The sequence below is a fragment of the Eretmochelys imbricata genome, chromosome 17, assembly GCF_965152235.1.
Source record: "Eretmochelys imbricata isolate rEreImb1 chromosome 17, rEreImb1.hap1, whole genome shotgun sequence".
Lineage (NCBI taxonomy): Eukaryota > Metazoa > Chordata > Testudines > Cheloniidae > Eretmochelys > Eretmochelys imbricata.
This window is the reverse complement of record NC_135588.1, coordinates 2,203,716-2,222,235: the sequence shown is the minus strand read 5'-3', so window position 1 is coordinate 2,222,235 and position 18,520 is coordinate 2,203,716. Positions and strand designations below refer to the sequence as shown.

Below are 18,520 nucleotides of genomic sequence, written 5' to 3'. Positions count from 1 at the left end.
AGGATTTAGGAACTAGAAATGCTGAACTGTGGCAGAGAGAGACAAAGAGTGCAGCAGGAGATAGGGACACAGAAGGGCAGACCAAGCCCCTCCAGGTTTGTGTCACTAACTACGATGGAGTGTTTTCACTGCAAGCCTTTTCCTCTTGGGATTTTATTTCTGTGATGCTTTGACAGGGCACTTTACAGGCTCCCCTCTCTAGAGCAGCAGCAGTGCACGTGGGTGGGGCAGCATGCAGGCCATCAGTTCTGTGACCCCACCCACTGGTCTGGTGTGGGGCTCTGGGCAACAGCACAGAGGGCACGATACAGAGCCAATCACAGAGTGGGGGTTGAACATACTTCCCGTGGGGGTCACAGTCAGAAGGAGAAGCAGCCATTTTTCAAAAGTGTCCTATTTCCTGGCTATTTTATGTATTTCTGTCAGCAAACTAGCCAATCCAACTGGGCTCCTTCAGGAGGGTTCACTTGCCAAGCACTGCGTGATCACCTGAGGCTGCTTTTCACTAAGCGCCATAACTGGGGCAAGTGTGTTCGTTACTTTCACTTGAACAGTTTGTGAAAGGCCCTTGCAGGACCTGCAAAGAGCCATCCGCAGCTACAGCCAATACAAACTGGCTCCTACACCATGGAGAGGGAGGTGACCCCAGCTGAGCACAGCTGCCTTGACAAGCAGCAAGGGAATTCCAGCCAAGAGCAGCCCCCTAGAGCTTCTGCTAGCTTGGACAAGAGGGAGGCAGCTTCTAGCTGAGACCGGCCCTGTGCAGACAGTAGCAGCCTAGCCAGGGAGATGACTGCAGACAAGAGCAGTTCAAGGGAGCTCTTACCAGCTTGGTCCAGGAGAGAATTCCTGACTGGGTCACCCTGGGGAGCTGCTGACTCTAGGCCATCAGGGTCCTGGTTTAGGTTTTGGCTGCAGCGATATGCAAGGACCAGCGCTCACCCAAAACAAGTCTGGACCCTGGATGTAAATGATTCTGCTAATGAGTTAATTAAGCCCAGGCTGAGGGCCTGAAATAAATGGGTTCAACTCCCGTGGAAGCTGATGCTCACTTATGACCTACTGCGCTGCTGATCAGTTCAAACTGGTTTTTGGTTTTTTAATCGGGTTAAAACTCTCCAGGGCCCTTTCAGCTGGGACCCAGCTCACTGAGCTTTACCCCAGAGCACACTAACTTGGCTACCTTTTCCAGCCCCTGGAGATAGGCACGTGTGATGGGGATGCTGATGTCCACAGCTCTGGGCATTCTTACCTCACATTGATGCTGCGAGGTAGTGGACCTGCTTGGTGCATTGGTCCCCCAGGTGATGGCTGTGGTGCATGGGCTTCAGTCTGCTGGCTGGTTCTGCTGTCCCAGGACCATTACTATGGCAATAATTCTTGTGAATTATTGGCTCCTCTGGATCCCAGCTGAAGGTAGGTTTGTACCAGTGGAAGTCAGGTCTCAGCAGGCTTTCTTACCCATTGTCTGAAAGGAAGCAGAAAAGGCTCAGGCTGGTGTGTGAGACCAGCTCCATGAAAACAATGTGGTTTCCCAGTAGAGCGTCACAAGACCCTGGGAATGCCTGGTCTGCCCTGCACAATAAACCAGTATCAGATGCAGTGGTGGAACCATTTCAGGGGCCTCTCCTCTGCTAACAAGCTAGAAACAGCAGAAAAACACATTATATAACTGGCCTTGGCTGTAAATTGCAGCACACTAGACTGTCTCCTGCATTCTCTGCAGGGCTGCTGGCATTAAATCCCCTTGCTTTGGAGCCTAGGAGGGTGAAAGGACTTATCTGTGCATAGGGGACTGCATTGCCAGCCTGCATGAGCTGGCAGGAGGGGCCCACGTCCGCCAGGGTAGAACAAACATCCCAAATTTAGGTCAAGTAGGGAGGAAATGCCTTTTTGCCCCACAGTGTCAGGCTGCAGCTTTGAAATGCACCATGCTTATATGGAGGGTTGATTGCCTGTATGACCACCCAGCAGTGTGGAACCCCTGCTAGAGTACATGACTGTGGAATCTATGCATACAGTCTGTGTGCAGGACATTCTATGTGTACATACAATCTTACAAGACATCGCAATGCCCAGGGAGCAGTTGGTTGCTTCCCTTATTCAGCATGGATTCACCAAGGGCAAGTCATGCTAGACTAATCTAATTGCCTTCTATGATGAGATAACTGGCTCTGTGGATGAAGGAAAAACAGTGGACATGTTGTTCCTTGACTTTAGCAAAGCTTTTGACATGGTCTCCCACAGTATTCTTGCCAGCAAGTTAAAGAAGTATGGGCTGGATGAATGGACGATAAGGTGGATAGAAAGTTGGCTAGATTGTCAGGCTCAACAGGTAGTGATCAATGGCTCCATGTCTAGTTGGCAGCCAGTATCAAGTGGAGTGCCCCAAGGGTTGGTCCTGGGGCCGGTTTTGTTCAATATCTTCATTAATGATCTGGAGGATAGCGTGGATTGCACCCCCAGCAAGTTTGCAGATGACACTAAACTGGGAGGAGAGGTAGATATGCTGGAGGGCAGGGATAGAATACAGAGGGACCTAGACAAATTAGAGGATTGGGCCAAAAGAAATCTGATGAGGTTCAACAAGGACAAGTGCAGAGTCCTGTACTTAGGACGGAAGAATCCCATGCACCGCTACAGACTTGGGACCGAATGGCTCGGCAGCAGTTCTGCAGAAAAGGACCCAGGGGTTACAGTGGACGAGAAGCTGGATATGAGTCAACAGTGTGCCCTTGTTGCCAAGAAGGCCAATGGCATTTTGGGATGTATAAGTAGGGGCATTGCCAGCAGATCGAGAGACGTGACCGTTCCCCTCTATTCGACATTGGTGAGGCCTCATCTGGAGTACTGTGTCCAGTTTTGGGCCCCACACTACAAGAAGGAGGTGGAAAAATTGGAAAATGTCCAGCGGAGGGCAACAAAAATCATTAGGGGACTGGAACACATGACTTATGAGGAGGGGCTGAGGGAACTGGGATTGTTTAGTCTGCAAAAGAGAAGAATGAGGGGGGAGATTTGATAGCTGCTTTCAACTACCTGAAAGGGGGTTCCAAAGGGGATGGCTCTAGACTGTTCTCAGTGGTAGCAGATGACAGAACGAGGAGTAATGGTCTCAAGTTGCAGTGGGGGAGGTCGAGGCTGGATATTAGGAATAACTTTTTCACTCGGAGGGTAGTGAAGCACTGGAATGCGTTACCTAGGGAGGTGGTGGAATCTCCTTCCTTAGAGGTTTTTAAGGCCCGGCTTGACAAAGCCCTGACTGGGATGATTTAGTTGGGGTTGGTCCTGCTTTGAGCAGGGGTTGGGACTAGATGACCTCCTGAGGTCCCTTCCAACCCTGATATTCTATGATTGGGAGAAAAGATGCTTCCTGGGCCTGGGGTACCCTGATGCAAGCGAAACCAGCGTAAACAGGCTGAACCTGATGTCAGAGCGTCTGTGCACAGTGTTGCACTGCTTGGACTCTTCCACAGCATGTGCCCACGGCTCCAGCAGCTTTAACATCCATGGTTTGTGCTCCCCGAGGCTCAGGGTATCTTCCTTAAACCAAACAGCCCTAATAAAAGGAGGGCACGGGGAGGAAGCTTGCAGCCATGCCAACACTTAGTTTAATAACAAAAGCCACTTCTCAATGATACTATGCTACTCACCGTGTGTGTGGCAAGACTTGACAGCTTCTTGACCATCAGTTCCCCACTCCCTCCGTAGCTTCCACCCAGTCTCTGCAGATCTTCCACCTCCCACCAGCTCCATAGACTCATAGAACTGGAAGGGACCTTGAGAGGTCTTCTAGTCCAGTCCCCTGCACTCAAGGCAGGACGAAGTATTATCTATTCTAGACCATCCCTGACAGGTGTTTGTCTAACCTGCTCTTAAAACTCTCCAATGACAGAGATTCCACAACCTCCCTCGGCAATTTATTCCAATTTAACCACCCTGGCAGTTTTGAAGTTTTTCCTAATGTCCAACCTAAACCTCCCTTGCTGCAATTTAAGCCCATTGCTTCTTGTCCTAACCTCATAGGTTAATGAGAACAATTTTTCTCCCTCCTGCTTGTAACAACCTTTTATGTACTTGAAAACTGTTCTCATGTCCCCTGTCAGTTTTCTCTTCTCCAGAATCAACAAACCCAATTTTTTCAATCTTCCCTTATTTGTTATGTTTTCTAGACCTTTAATCATTTTTGTTGCTTTTCTCTGGACTTTCTTCAAACACTATCAATGCAGGTGCTAATATCAATGCATGCAGGTGTCCTGGTTGTGCGGTGACACTCAGCTCTTCTCTTTACAGGAGGAAAGGCTGAGGCACAGGGAGGACGTGACTTACCCAAGGTCACCCAGCAGCTCAGGGCCAGAACTGGGAAAAGAACCCAGGTGTTTGGGCTCCAAGACCTGTCCACTGGCCAACACCACCTCCTCATCTTTTATGCTGGGCTCTATGGTCTGGGTTGGTGTGACATAGGAATGTCTCTGGGGACACTGTGTGTAGTGCTCTCTTCCAGATACAAACTGGAACAGGGGCTTACATCAGGATGGCTTTAGGGACACCGCACAAGAGGTCACATGGTGTACCAAGCTCACAGGGCCCTCAAGGGGATCCACTTTGCCAGGGTGAGCCCCATGTCTCACCCTCTTTCCCAGGGGCACTAGACGCTCCATGGGAGTGTGTTTCCTCCATGCTGGTTGCACGGGGCACAGGCTGTTGCCTGGAGTGCCCTGAAGGCACCTATGAACTCTCACTCAAACCACGTGGTAGAAAGAAACTGTAGGAGTCCGGTGCAAGGCTTAGCGAGGGGAGAGCTGGGGGCCACCATTACAGCCTTCCGTAGCAAGAAGCTCTCGGGAGTCCAAGTGCACTCAGGACAGGCAACTGGCTTTCTTGGAAGGGCTCATTTGAAGAGCCATTTGCCACACAGTGAAAGGAGACCTTGTTTTGTTTGCATGTTTTTGGACCTTATTGGGAGCTAATATACACAGCTTTAGCTCACTTCATCCAGAGAGCCTGGGAAGCTGAATGTTAGCAAGGCCAGTGAAGTGAACATGACAATACAGCTCTCCCCACGGCCCACTCCCCCTACTCAATGGAACTACTCCCCACCCACTCACACCTGCCACTCATCAGCCTGTGCTCCTTTCCAAAAACTGTGTGGATAATGGGAGGTGGTAGCAACTCAGCAACCCATCTCCTTCCCCACCCCATGCAGACGTAAAGCATCCCACTGCCTTTGGCCTCTCGGAGGCGTTTACCACGGGGCAGAGTGGCTGTGAAATGCTGCTGTTCTTGTAAACACACTGCCTCATGCAATGGGGAGGCCACTTCCCATTGCCCCATGGTGGGCACCTCCCCTCCCCCGCTGATGGGGTAGAATTCAGCAAAGGAAACGAGAGGCTGGGTAGCAGGCAAAGCTGCCTGACAGTGAAATCTCTAGAGCCTGGCCTTTGTGAGCATTTGCCTCAACTCCAGCCACCTGCACCCACCCTTGGCGCAGACCCCCGGACAGACAGAGGAAGCTGCTCTAAGCCACAATCTGCACCACTGCAATTTACCTCCGTTTCAAGCCGGGGAAAGCCCTGCTGGTGCAAACAGTGGCTTTACCTTTCTGCATTGTTGCAGCTATGCTGATGGCACAAATCGGGGCTAACCCCAGGGCAGCCAAGACCAAGGTTATGGACTAGCCTCCCAAGGGATGCGGGGAGGGCACAGAAAAAGAGACTTGACAAGGTGTTAAGAAAACAATGTTACCTGAGGCCTGAGCTAGCCTAGAGGGGGAGCCCTTAGGTCCCCTCTATCTCTTTGGTCCATGACCCATGGTTCACAAACCCTAGGAGTCCCCCCTCCTGCATACAATAGGATTGCAGAAGCATTGGAGCTATCTGTAGGAAACAGGTGCTTTGTCCCTGCCTCTCAGGAAATTGAGCCTATTTTGGCTGCAGCCGGCTAAGACTGGCACAGAAACCAAAGGAAGGAGCAGCAAACACCAGGGCTTCACTGCTTTAATATGTACCGCATTTCCCACCACCTTGTGCCCTGAGTCAGCAATAACCACTCATACCCCACAATATGCGTGTGTGTGGAATGAGCCTACATTTGAGCCTAAAAGGAGCAATCTCTTTCCTGACCAGGCACGGTTGGGAGGGATGTGACCCAATGGATTGCCAAAGGGCCAGATTCTCATCCTCTTACTCACGCTGAATGGTACCTTCAGTGTGGCTATCCACTAGACAAGATGCTCCTCAGGGTGAGTAAGGGGTCCAGAATCAGGGCAAAGAGAATCTAATTTCTATAATCCCTGATCTGATGGCACTTAAAATAACTGCACGGCTAAGCAAAGACACTGCAGATGTTGGGCATTGGTACAGCCTGCTGCAGGAATGGGGAGTGCCCACCACAAAGCCAGCGTTGGCCCTCGCCGAAGGTTCTGGAATCACTTGTGATTTTACTAATCAGAGGCCAGAGAGGAAGGGGAGGTGATCAACAGAACTCCACTGGTGACTGATCAAACCCTTAGAAAGCAATCCTAAAGTGACTGTGCAGGGCCAGTGGTATTTTGGGGTGCAGTGTTTGACCAATAGAATTGCCCTGGCCTATTGGGGCAGATCCTTGCACATTTGTGTGCTCACGAAGGGTCTGTGTGGATCCAATTGCAGGATCAAGGCCTAGGAGGGTAACAGTGGCTGAAACAATACGAATTAATCTGTTTGGCAAGCATTTTGCAGAGCTCTGGATATTAAACCTCTTTTCCAAAAAGGTATTTAGATTGAAAATTCCAGTTGCCATAGCAATGCTATGCTACTCTTTTTTTCTCATTTTTCTCCTTCTATTATTTCTGTATCTTAGCAGCCATTAGATAAATTGCCAATGAGACAAACCTTGGGATTTTTTATGGTAAGAATGATTTTTATGTGGTCTCCTGGTTGAGTTAGATCCAAGAGGTCAAGGATTGAATTGTGTATGCTTCCAGGACCAGGACAGTGTCTACCACAGTCTAAAGATGCTCATTGATAATCAATCATATTCATATTTAATGGGACTGAGAGAAGTCCCATGATACTTTCCTCAAGAGTTGGGGTCTTAAAACTATCAGAGGGGTAGCCGTGTTAGTCCGGATCTGTAAACGCGGCAAAGAGTCCTTGGCACCTTATAGACTAACAGACACATTGGAGCCTAAGCTTTCGTCGGTTAGTCTATAAGGTGCCACAGGACTCTTTGCTGGTCTTAAAACTAGTGTCCTGGCCCAATTCCAATGTTGTTATTTTTCTGCCTCCTTAAAATTCCACTTGTGCTGCAGTTTTAATGGGAGACACAATTTTTCTTCCATTTGTGTCCTAAACTGCTGTGTAGTGTTGCTGTGCGCTTCTAATTAGCTGCTGCACAAAGGTGGCTGCACTTCAGTGGTGAATGATTTCTATGCACAACCAGACTGGAGATCTCCACCCCAAAATATAGAACAGCTGAGGCTATGTCGGTATAGCTATGTCAGCACAGGCCACTCGTGTAGCTGCAGCCTGGCCTGATGGGAAGTGCGGCTGCTGGAGTAGGAACACACCTCCCCAGACGACATGCTCTCTCTCAGCAGAGCCGCATCTACACTGGGAGTTTTGTTGGCATAGAGGTCAGGGGTGCTTTTTTCACACAAAGCTATGCCAGTTTGTGTAGACCAAGCCTGAGGATCCCTTTGTATTTGCCATGTCTCCAGAAAGATGTACCTCTTCCAGGTGCCACTTTTAATGGTAAATGTCTTGCCTGCATCTAAATTCCTACTTGGGTTTCGGGGTGGTGTTTTTTGGTGGGGGAGGTATCAGTTGGGGTGAGAGAGGTTAAATGACCATTTTTGTACACCAAAGAAGCTAGAATGGTGCAAAGTTCTAGTGCAAACTTGCTGCACTGCTGAAAAATGGGGCTTGTGCTGGTGCGGAGTACCCCACTTTCAGACCAAGGGAATCTGCTTGCTGCAAGTTGCTTTCTCCACCAGTGCAGTGAGACTGCACTATGGCTCTCTGGACTGCTGCAGCTACATGTCCCATGTTTAGACAAGCTGAGTGACTCAGGTTTTTGCATGGGAATAATATCTACCCACACATGGGGGACAGGGGATGTCAAGGCAAGTGATGCTGACGATCAAAAACCAGTATGATTACTTTGCTTGTGCATGTTCACACAATGCTCCTTCTGTCGGTGGAGCATGTCCACAGCTGGTAGTCTAGCATTGACAGAGAGAGCAGTGCCCTGTGGGTACCTATCCCACTGTGCTACTCGCCTCCTTCTGCAGCTAGGAGTTGTGGGAAGGCACACTGGATACCAGCGCATCGTGGGCTCAATGTCCCATGATGCAGTTTTTTTGTCCCATCATCCCATGGGTTTCCAACTGCGTTTTGTGGCATTTTTCAACAGCCCCAGTTTAATGTGTACCCCCCATTTCCGTCTAAAAGCATGGATCCTGCACTGCTCTTTACTGTTGCAGTCACTGTTATGAACACATCGCGGATGGTCATGCAATCTATCATGAGCTCAGACTCTGAACAGGAATCAGAGTTGCCTGACCTGTTGTGTGCCATGGAAAGAAACAACACCAGATTACTTTTGGCATTCCTGGAGCAGCTGAACAGGGTAGACCATAGCTTTAAGGCTCTGGAAACAAGCACTGAGTGGTGGGATCACATGGTTATTCAGGTCTGGATGATGAGCAGCAGGTGCAGAACTTTTGGATGCACAAGGCACCTTCCAGGAACTTTGGATGCACAAGGACCCTTCCAGCACTGCGGCACAAGGACACCAAAATGAGAGCTGTCTTCTTGATGGAGAAGCGCGTGGCCATCGCTGTGTGGAAGCTGGTGACTCCAGACTGCTACTGGTCAATCGCAAATCAGTCTGGAGTTGGGAAATCGACCATTGGGGCTGCATTAACACAAGTGTGCAGGGCTATCAGTTGCATCCTGCTACAAAGGACTGTGACTCTTGGCAATGTGCATGAAATATTGGATGGCTTTGCAGCAATGCGATACCTTAACTCTGGCAGTGCCCTAGATGGGATGCATATTCCAAGTTTGACCCTGGACCATCCTGTGATGGAGTACATCAATAAAAAATTGTACCTCTATGGTATTGCAGGCACTTGTGGATCACCGTGAGCATTTCATCAACAATGCGGGATGGTCCAGGAAGGTGCATGATGCATGCATCTTCAAGAACACTGACCTGTACAGAAAGCTCCAAGTAGGGACTTTCTTTCCAGACCAGAAGATTCCAGTGGGGAATGCTGAAATACCCATAGTGATCCTGGGAGACCCAGCGTACCCCTTACTCCCATGGCTCGTGAGGCCTTACCTGGGAAACCTGGACAGCAGCAAAGAGTGCTTCAACAATAGGCTGAGCAGGTGCAGAATGTGACTGTGGTAAATTAAAAGTGTGCTGGTGCTGCCTTTATGGCACGTTAGACATAAATGGGGAAAATATTCCTGTGCTCATAGCCTGCTGCACACTCCATAATATTTGTGAGGCTAAAGGTGAAAAGTTTCCCCCAGGGTGGATCACAGAGGCAGATTGCCTGGCTGCTGAATTTGAGCAGTCAGTTACCAGGGCTATTAGAGGGGTACAGTGAGGGGGCTATTCAAATCAGGGAGGCTTTGAGGCAACATTTTGACAATGAGCACCAGTAATGTGTTTTTCTACACAGCACTCCGTTATGCTTCGTTAACTTGCCACCTTGCATGACCATTGTGATGATTCCTGACCGGGATTTGTAGTCAGCTAGTCTTTTACAATCCCTTCACCTACTTCTAGAATATACAGAGCAAAGGATAGTTCAACCTCATATAATTGAGCAGCATCAACTCAAAAAGATCACTTACCACTGCTCTCCTCTCCTGCATCAGAGGCCATTGGCCATTATCTTTGAAAACTCATAGCGATCGGGGGAAGTCCTGGACGACTGGAAAAAGGCTAATATAGTGCCCATCTTTAAAAAAGGGAAGGAGGAGGATCCTGGGAACTACAGGCCAGTCAGCCTCACCTCAGTCCCTGGAAAAATCATGGAGCAGGTCCTCAAGGAATCAACTCTGAAGCACTTACATGAGAGGAAAGTGATCAGGAACAGTCAGCATGGATTCACCAAGGGCAAGTCATGCCAGACTAATCTAATTGCCTTCTATGACAAGATAACTGGCTCTGTGGATGAGGGGAAAGCAGTGGACGTGTTGTTCCTTGTCTTTAGCAAAGCTTTTGACATGGTCTCCCACAGTATTCTTGCCAGCAAGTTAAAGAAGTATGGGCTGGATGAATGGACGATAAGGTGGATAGAAAGTTGGCTAGATTGTCGGGCTCAACGGGTAGTGATCAATGGCTCCATGGCTAGTTGGCAGCCGGTATCAAGTGGAGTGCCCCAAGGGTTGGTCCTGGGGCCGGTTTTGTTCAATATCTTCATTAATGATCTGGAGGATAGCGTGGATTGTACCCTCAGCAAGTTTGCAGATGACACTAAACTGGAGGAGAGGTAGATACGCTGGAGGGCAGGGATAGGATACAGAGGGCCCTAGACAAATTAGAGGATTGGGCCAAAAGAAATCTGATGAGGTTCAACAAGGACAAGTGCAGAATCCTGTACTTAGGACGGAAGAACCCCATGCACCGCTACAGACTAGGGACCGAATGGCTCAGCAGCAGTTCTGCAGAAAAGGACCTAGGGGTGACAGTGGACGAGAAGCTGGATATGAGTCAACAGTGTGCCCTTGCTGCCAAGAAGGCCAATGGCATTTTGGGATGTATAAGTAGGGGCATTGCCAGCAGATCGAGGGACGTGACCGTTCCCCTCTATTCGACATTGGTGAGGCCTCATCTGGAGTACTGTGTCCAGTTTTGGGCCCCACACTACAAGAAGGAGGTGGAAAAATCGGAAAGAGTCCAGCAGAGGACAACAAAAATGATTAGGGGACTGGAACACATGACTTATGAGGAGAGGCTGAGGGAGCTGGGATTGTTTAGTCTGTGGAAGAGAAGAATGAGGAGGGATTTGATAGCTGCTTTCAACTACATGAAAGGGGGTTCCAAAGAGGATGGATCTAGACTGTTCTCAGTGGTAGAAGATGACAGAACAAGGAGTAATGGTCTCAAGTTGCAGTGCAGGAGATTTAGGTGGGATATTAGGAAAAATTTTTTCACTAGGAGGGTGGTGAAACACTGGAAACACTAGTTACCTAGGGAGGTGATGGAATCTCCTTCCTTAGAAGCTTTTAAGGTCAGGCTTGACAAAGCCCTGACTGGGATGATTTAGTTGGGGATTGGTCCTTCTTTGAGCAGGGGGTTGGACCAGATGATCTCCTTAGGTCCCTTCCAACACTGATATTCTATTATTCTATGATCATACACACTAGAGACAGACTGTTGGGATTGGCAAGACTCCTCCAGAGTGGAAAAGAGGTCCTGACTTGCCGTGCCACCAGACGACCCTGCTGTGTGCTCCATATCATCCTCCAACTCGACCTCCTCATCCATGTCTACGTCCTTGGGGTTGAGTCCATCGTCTGCCACTTCTAGCCCTGCTGAAGCATCCATGGGTTTCTTGGCGGTGGAGGTGGGGTTGCCGCCAAGGATGCCATCCAGCTCCTTACTGAAGTGGCAGGTCTTTGGTGCAGCACCAGAGCTACGGTTTGCCTCCCTTGCCTTCTGGTACGCTTGCCTCAGCTCCTTTATCTTTGCACAACACTGATGTGTGTCCTGTTCGTAGCCATTAACCACCCTGCCACAAGAAATCTGACCATATGTATCGAAGTTCCTATGGCTGGAGTGAAGCTTGAATGGCACAGCGTCCTCTCCCTACAGTGCCAGCAGATCCAACAACTCAGCTGTGGTCCAAGCGGTGAGTATTTGGTATGTGGAGACGCCATGGTCAGCTGGGAAGATGCGATGAGAGCTCTCCACACCGAGCAAACGAAGTGGAATATCAAAAATTCCGAGGCCTTTAAAAGGGAAGGGGCGGATGACTGCGTACCTGGGTACAGGACAGCGGAATTCAAACTGCTGACCAGAGCTGTCAGGATGGGCATTGTGGCATACTTTCTGGAGGCCATTTACAGCAACATAACCAAGCAGAAGAGTTTTGTTGGCAGAAGGAGCATTGCAGTGTGTACACCTCCACTGTTTTGTCAACGAAACCCAACATTTGTCGACAAAACTGTGTAGTGTGGACAAGGCCTATGCCAACATCAAGATCCCACCTAAAGACTCCTTTCTCCAGTGTTGCACACAAGAAATTAGTCATTTTCATAAAAAACACCCCAGGCTATTCATTCTTGGGGCATCCCAGTGCCTCCTGACTTTTCTGTGTCTGTCTTTTGGGCCCTAATCCTGCTATCAGATCCACATGGGTAGGGGCCCCCTGAAGCCAATGGGAGGCCATGTGTGTGTGTCTGACTGTGTGGCTCTGATTCCAGGATAGGGCCTTAAAATTGTAAGCAACTTGGCAGGGATCAGCTTTGTGTCTTGTACAGTGCCGATGCTTAAGAAATGCTAAACAATTCATACAATACAGGAATTGCAATACTGAATCAAATTCAGGGGTTCACCTAGTATCCCGTTTCCTACCATGGCCAGTATCTGATGCTTCAGAGGAAGGTGCAAGAACCCTGTAGTAGGTGTTTGTGGACAGCTGATATGCTATGATCACTGCTTAGTATGCGGTTCGTAATTGTTTTATTGTTGCCTTACACTTCCCTCCCCGTCTGTCTGTCTCCTTCTATTGGTTCTTGTTTTACACTCTGATTGTAAGCTCTTTGGAGCAGGCATGGTCTTTTTGTTACATGTGTCTAGCCCTGCTACTGATCCCTGACTGGGTCCTATGGTGCTACTGCAATACCAGTAACAGAACCCCCAGCAGTCAGAAGCTGGTTTATGCCTTGAAGTAGGAGAGTTTATCACCCTGCTCACACCCTAGTTTATATATTAATATTTACTATAATAACTCTGGATATTCTTGTTAGCCATATAAACTGCCACCTTTTTTGGAATCATGCTCAAGTCTTGCCCTCAATTATATCTTGTGGCGAGGAGTTTCACATGCCAATTGTGCAATGTGTGAAAAATCATTAACTTTTATCAGGTTTGAATTTTCTACTTTTCAGTTTCACTGAATGTGCCCTTGTTCTTGTGTTCTCCTAGACTCGTAGCTTTTAAGGCTAGAAGGGACCATCGTGATCATCTAGTCTGACCTCCTGCACATTGCAGGCCACAGAACCTCGCTATTGTAATAAACTCCTAACCTCTGGCTGATTTACTGAAGTCCTCAAATCGTGCTTTAAAGTCTTCAAGTTACAAAAAATTCATCATTTACACTAGTTTAAGCCTGCAAGTGACCTGTGCCCCTTGCTGCAGAGGAAGGGGAAAAAACTGCTAACCTGACACAGGAGAAAATTATGTCCTGACCCCAAATCTGGTGATCAGTTAGACCCTGGGCAAGTGGGCAAGACCCATCAGGCAGATACCTGGGAAAGAATTGTCTGTATTAACTCAGAGCCCTCCCCCTCTGGTGTCCCACCTCTGGCCATTGGGGATTTTTTATTCGAAGTTCTAATCTACCTTCTCTAGACCATTCATAACCTTGTATACCTTTCCTTTCTCTCCTTACGCATCTCCTCTCTAAGGCAAACAGTTCCATTTATTTCAATCTCTCTTCAAATGAGAGCTTCTCCATGCCGTAGTCATTCTAGTCAACCATCTCTGAGCCCCCTGGAATTCTGCTAAATGAATAAAACAATAATAGTAAAATAACTACGAAAATCAATAGTATTTTTGATATGTATTTGTATTGTGGTAGCTCTGAGAGACTCCCAACCAGGGATTGTGCCCTCCTGTGCTAATCACTCTGCTCTACACAAACAAGTCCCTGCACCAAAGAAATGTCTCATGTCCAACTGTGAATGAAATGAAGTGGATGAATGAGTGACCTTATAACGGTGTGTTGGAACAGACACAGAGTGTTTGGTTTTCTAAAGTATTTGTCTTGTCTTCCAGAGATCAGAGTCCCCTGCAAGCAGCCACTGGTACTTGCCCTGCCCAGAGAGACAGCGAGCCTGTCTTGGTTGCTGCTGTTCTGTGGCCCTTCTGTGGCATTGTCTGCAGCCTGGAGAGCAGGATTCATGAGGAGTATACCAGGTCCCTTCATGATCCAAGGCGGCGGGAGCCTGGGTGGAGATATAAATCCAAGTCTCTGTGAAATCTTGGACAAGTCACCAAGGCAGAGGCTCAACGGCAGGCTTGGCTGAGGCTGACCTGCCAGCCTGCCTCCTGCATGACTTCCCTTTTGCATCCAAGAACCCGCCTCCAGTTTACTTGGTCACACTGTAGGAAACAAGTTTCATGTTTCAGGCAGATACAGGCAGAAGATGTTACCCATTTCTGTGTGATCACAAGAATGCGTTTACAAGAAGGAAAGGAGTACTTCTGGCACCTTAGAGACTAACAAATTTATGTGAGCATAAGCTTTCATGAGCTACAGCTCACGAAAGCTTATGCTCAAATAAATTTTTTTAGTCTCTAAGGTGCCAGAAGTACTCCTTTTCTTTTTGAGGATACAGACTAACACGGCTGCTACTCTGAAACCTTTACAAGAAGGGACATTCCTCAGATCCGGTCCTACTAAAACATGGACCTAGCCACCAGAAACAAATGCCACCTAATGCCTACACAAAACACCCTGGGTCTGATCCTGTTACATGAAGGCCCATTTACACCGTTCTGGCCTGAGGCCTAGAAAAATCAGGTATTTCATACCGATACTTCCCTGTGAAATGCTGATTGATACTGTCATTACCTGTGAAAGAGGAAACGATTTCTAAGCTTTTTGAATGACCCTAATTTAGGGATGAAAGTTAACAAGCTCTCCAGTAATACAGTTAATGGAATAGTTTTGGAGAGTAAATGAAGAATTGACAACATGGTGGTCATGAGGATACATCTTGAATGTGGTTGACAAAAGATTTGATAAAGTACATGCTGTTCAATGGGTATGTTTAAACTGTTAGACAGGAGAGAGAAAGAAATGTAAGTGCCCAACATGTCCATTTCTACCAGCCAAAAAGAGCTCACATTCTCTTTTACATCTGCTAGATCTCTCTGGGTGAGTTCAGTCCCAGACTCCATACACAGGATCCTTCACATTGTCTTTTTTTGTGGCCACAAATAATGTTCACAGTGTAACAGAGAAATGGAGTTCAATGATACACTCCACTTTACTTAACATGGACAAGACTATTACGAAACAGGACTCCAGGTTAGACGCAACATTATATTCTCTTGTTAATGTAGTAACTGGATCCAGTGAGAATATATGCACCCTTATCTTCGAGGTGAAAGGCTGCAAGAGCAATCTGGTCCCCATTGCATGACTCTGTCCTGGGCAGATTATACCAGCCTCTGACAAAGATCTGAGTATTCCATGACTCTTGCATATTAACAGCAATTGTCCTGCCAATAAGGTATGTCTGGACTCAATTAAAATGTACCGAATTGAGTCAGCTTGGCTGGATGGGACTTGAGGAGAAACAAGGAAGTGGTGAGCCCTTCAGGAGGAGAGGAGACTGCAGGGGATGATGCTAGAGTCACCCACTGCAGGGGGTGTTTTGACATCTTAATTGAGGACCTGTCAATCGTGGCTGCAACCCTTATTCCACGTCTACACTACCACTTATGTCGGCAAGACCTATGTTGCTCAGGGAGCTTCTCCCACTGACATAGCTACTGCTGCTCATTGGGGGTGGTTTAATTATGTTGACAGGAGAGCTCTCTCCTGGCTACACAAGAGATCTTACAGTGGCATAGCTGGATCAGTACAGCTCTAGTGTAGATATAGCCTTAGGGCTTGTCTACGTTATCCGCTGGATCGATGGGCAGCAATTGATCCAGCGGGGGTCAATTTATCGTGTCTATTCTAGACATGATAAATCGACTGCCGAGCGCTCTCCCGTCGACTCCGATACTCCACCAGGGCAAGAGGCGCAGGTGGAGTCGACAGGAGAGCGTCAGCCGTCGACTTACCACAGTGAAGACTCCGCGGTAAGTAGATCTAAGTACATCGACGTCAGCTACGTTATTCACATAGCTGAAGTTGCGTAACTTAGATCAATCCCCGGTTCTCCCCACCCCTCCCAGTGTAGACCAGGCCTTAGTAAATGCATTCTATGCTGCGCAGTGCCTCTCCACCTGCAGTACAATGCATTCATCATCAAGGGATCAATCCTGCCAGGTGCTGAGCAGTCTGACCCTGATCCAGCAAAGCAATGGGACTAAACACATGCTTACGTGCTTTGTTGGGTTGGGGTCAAAGTGCTCACTGCTTTGCAGCTTCAAGGTCTTGGTGAAATATTGATATAGAATTAAATTCCGTGCTAGGGCCATGATCAATATTTAGACACACAGTAAGTCTGATGTTCTAAGTTTTAAAAATGTTAAACCAGAGATACACAAAATATTATGAAGAAAGTAAAAAAAATTGAAACTGGTTAATTTTAAATGCTTCTAATTTGTAATTTAATCAATAAAATAATTTAAAATTTTCACAGAAATTTTTCTAGATGTTTCACAGAATGGTGAGTTTGGAAAGAAATATTTTGTTGTTCTTAGGAAAAAATCACTGGAATTAGTCCCCAGCGTTATTTAAAGCAAACTTCCACCGTACGGCATAAAGGCCACCATCTCCATAATTAAACTTTGTTATATCCTTGATACAACTTGAAACAGCTACTTCAGCCCTTATTGATCTCAATTTGCACATTTTTGGACAGTGAATACTCAGAGAAGCAGTGTATTTTAAAGACATGTGTGACATTATTGACATAATCTGTAACCATATAATCACTGTTGCAATCCCTGTTATATATTTGCAGCACATATTGTATAAAGGTTGTCGCGTAAGGGGTCTATGGAGAGGTTATGGTTTGCTGATTATGATTATGGTGTCTATATGTGTGTATCATTCTGTAGTTGAAGTTATGAATATTGGCTCTATACTGTCTGTATTTCAAACTTATACTATGCATCTGGGTGACACCCCAGACAAGTTGATGTCAGCTCTGCCTAGTCTGCTGGATGGCCCATTAAGGACCATCAGCTATACCACTGACCCACTGAGAGAAGGCAGACGCGCCTTGGGACTCAGCAAGGTCTGCAGGGACCTGCCTATGGACAGAACTCTGAGGTGTTTCCATGCCTTGTGATGGGCAGCTGGTCTCTGAGACAAAGAAAGCAGAGACCACATGACAAGAGACTATAAAAAGCTGCTGCAGCTCCTCCATCTTGTCTTCAGTCCTGCTTCATACCTCTGGAGGGACTTTGCTACAAACGGAAGCTCTACACAAAAGACTGAAAGACCCATCCCAGCTGGGGATGTTCTCCAGAGACTTGATTTGAACCTGCTGTTTATTCCATCACTGCTAAAAGCCTGAACCAAGAATTTTGCCATTACTGTATGTCATTGATTCCATTTAACCAACTCTTGCTCTCATCTATATCTTTTTCCTTTTACGAATAAACCTTTAGATTTTAGATTCTAAAGGATTGGCAACAGCGTGATTTGTGGGTAAGATCTGTTTGTATATGTGACCTGGGTCTGGGGCTTGGTCCTTTGGGATCGAGAGAACCATTTTTCTTTTACTGGGGTATTGGTTTTCATAACCATTCGTCCCCATAACGAGTGGCCCTGGTGGTGATACTGGGAAACTGGAGTGTCTAAGGGAATTGCTTGTGTGACTTGTGGTTAGCCAGTAGGGTAAAACCAAGGTCCTCTCTGTTTGGCTGGTTTGGTTTGCCTTGGTGTGCAAAGGAACCCCAGCCTTGGGCTGTAACTGCCCTGCTTTAAGCAATTTGTCCTGAATTCAGAGTAGCAGCCGTGTTAGTCTGTATTCGCAAAAAGAAAAGGAGTACTTGTGGCACCTTAGAGACTAACCAATTTATTGGAGCATAAGCTTTCGTGAGCTACAGCTCACTTAGAATATCAGGGTTGGAAGGGACCCCTGAAGGTCATCTAGTCCAACCCCCTGCTCGAAGCAAGACCAATTCCGTTAAATGATCCCAGCCAGGGCTTTGTCAAGCCTGACCTTAAAAACCTCTAAGGAAGGAGATTCTACCACCTCCCTAGGTAACGCATTCCAGTGTTTCACCACCCTCTTAGTGAAAAAGTTTTTCCTAATATCCAACCTAAACCTCCCCCACTGCAACTTGAGACCATTACTCCTCGTTCTGTCATCTGCTACCATTGAGAACAGTCTAGAGCCATCCTCTTTGGAACCCCCTTTCAGGTAGTTGAAAGCAGCTATCAAATCCCCCCTCATTCTTCTCTTCTGCAGGCTAAACAATCCCAGCTCCCTCAGCCTCTCCTCATAAGTCATGTGTTCTAGACCCCTAATCATTTTTGTTGCCCTTCGCTGGACTCTCTCCAATTTATCCACATCCTTCTTGTAGTGTGGGGCCCAAAACTGGACACAGTACTCCAGATGAAGCCTCACCAATGTCGAATAGAGGGGAATGATCACGT

At 47.5% G+C, this 18,520-nt stretch overlaps 1 long non-coding RNA gene across 1 annotated transcript in view; it reads right to left on the bottom strand.

The window, feature by feature from the left end:
* LOC144276354 (uncharacterized) overlaps positions 1-18,520 on the bottom strand; it is a 35,652-nt gene that overhangs the window by 9,158 nt on the left and 7,974 nt on the right. The window contains exon 2 of the long non-coding RNA XR_013348230.1: positions 1,253-1,468. This is a non-coding gene — a long non-coding RNA (uncharacterized LOC144276354). The remainder of the gene's footprint in view (positions 1-1,252; positions 1,469-18,520) is intronic.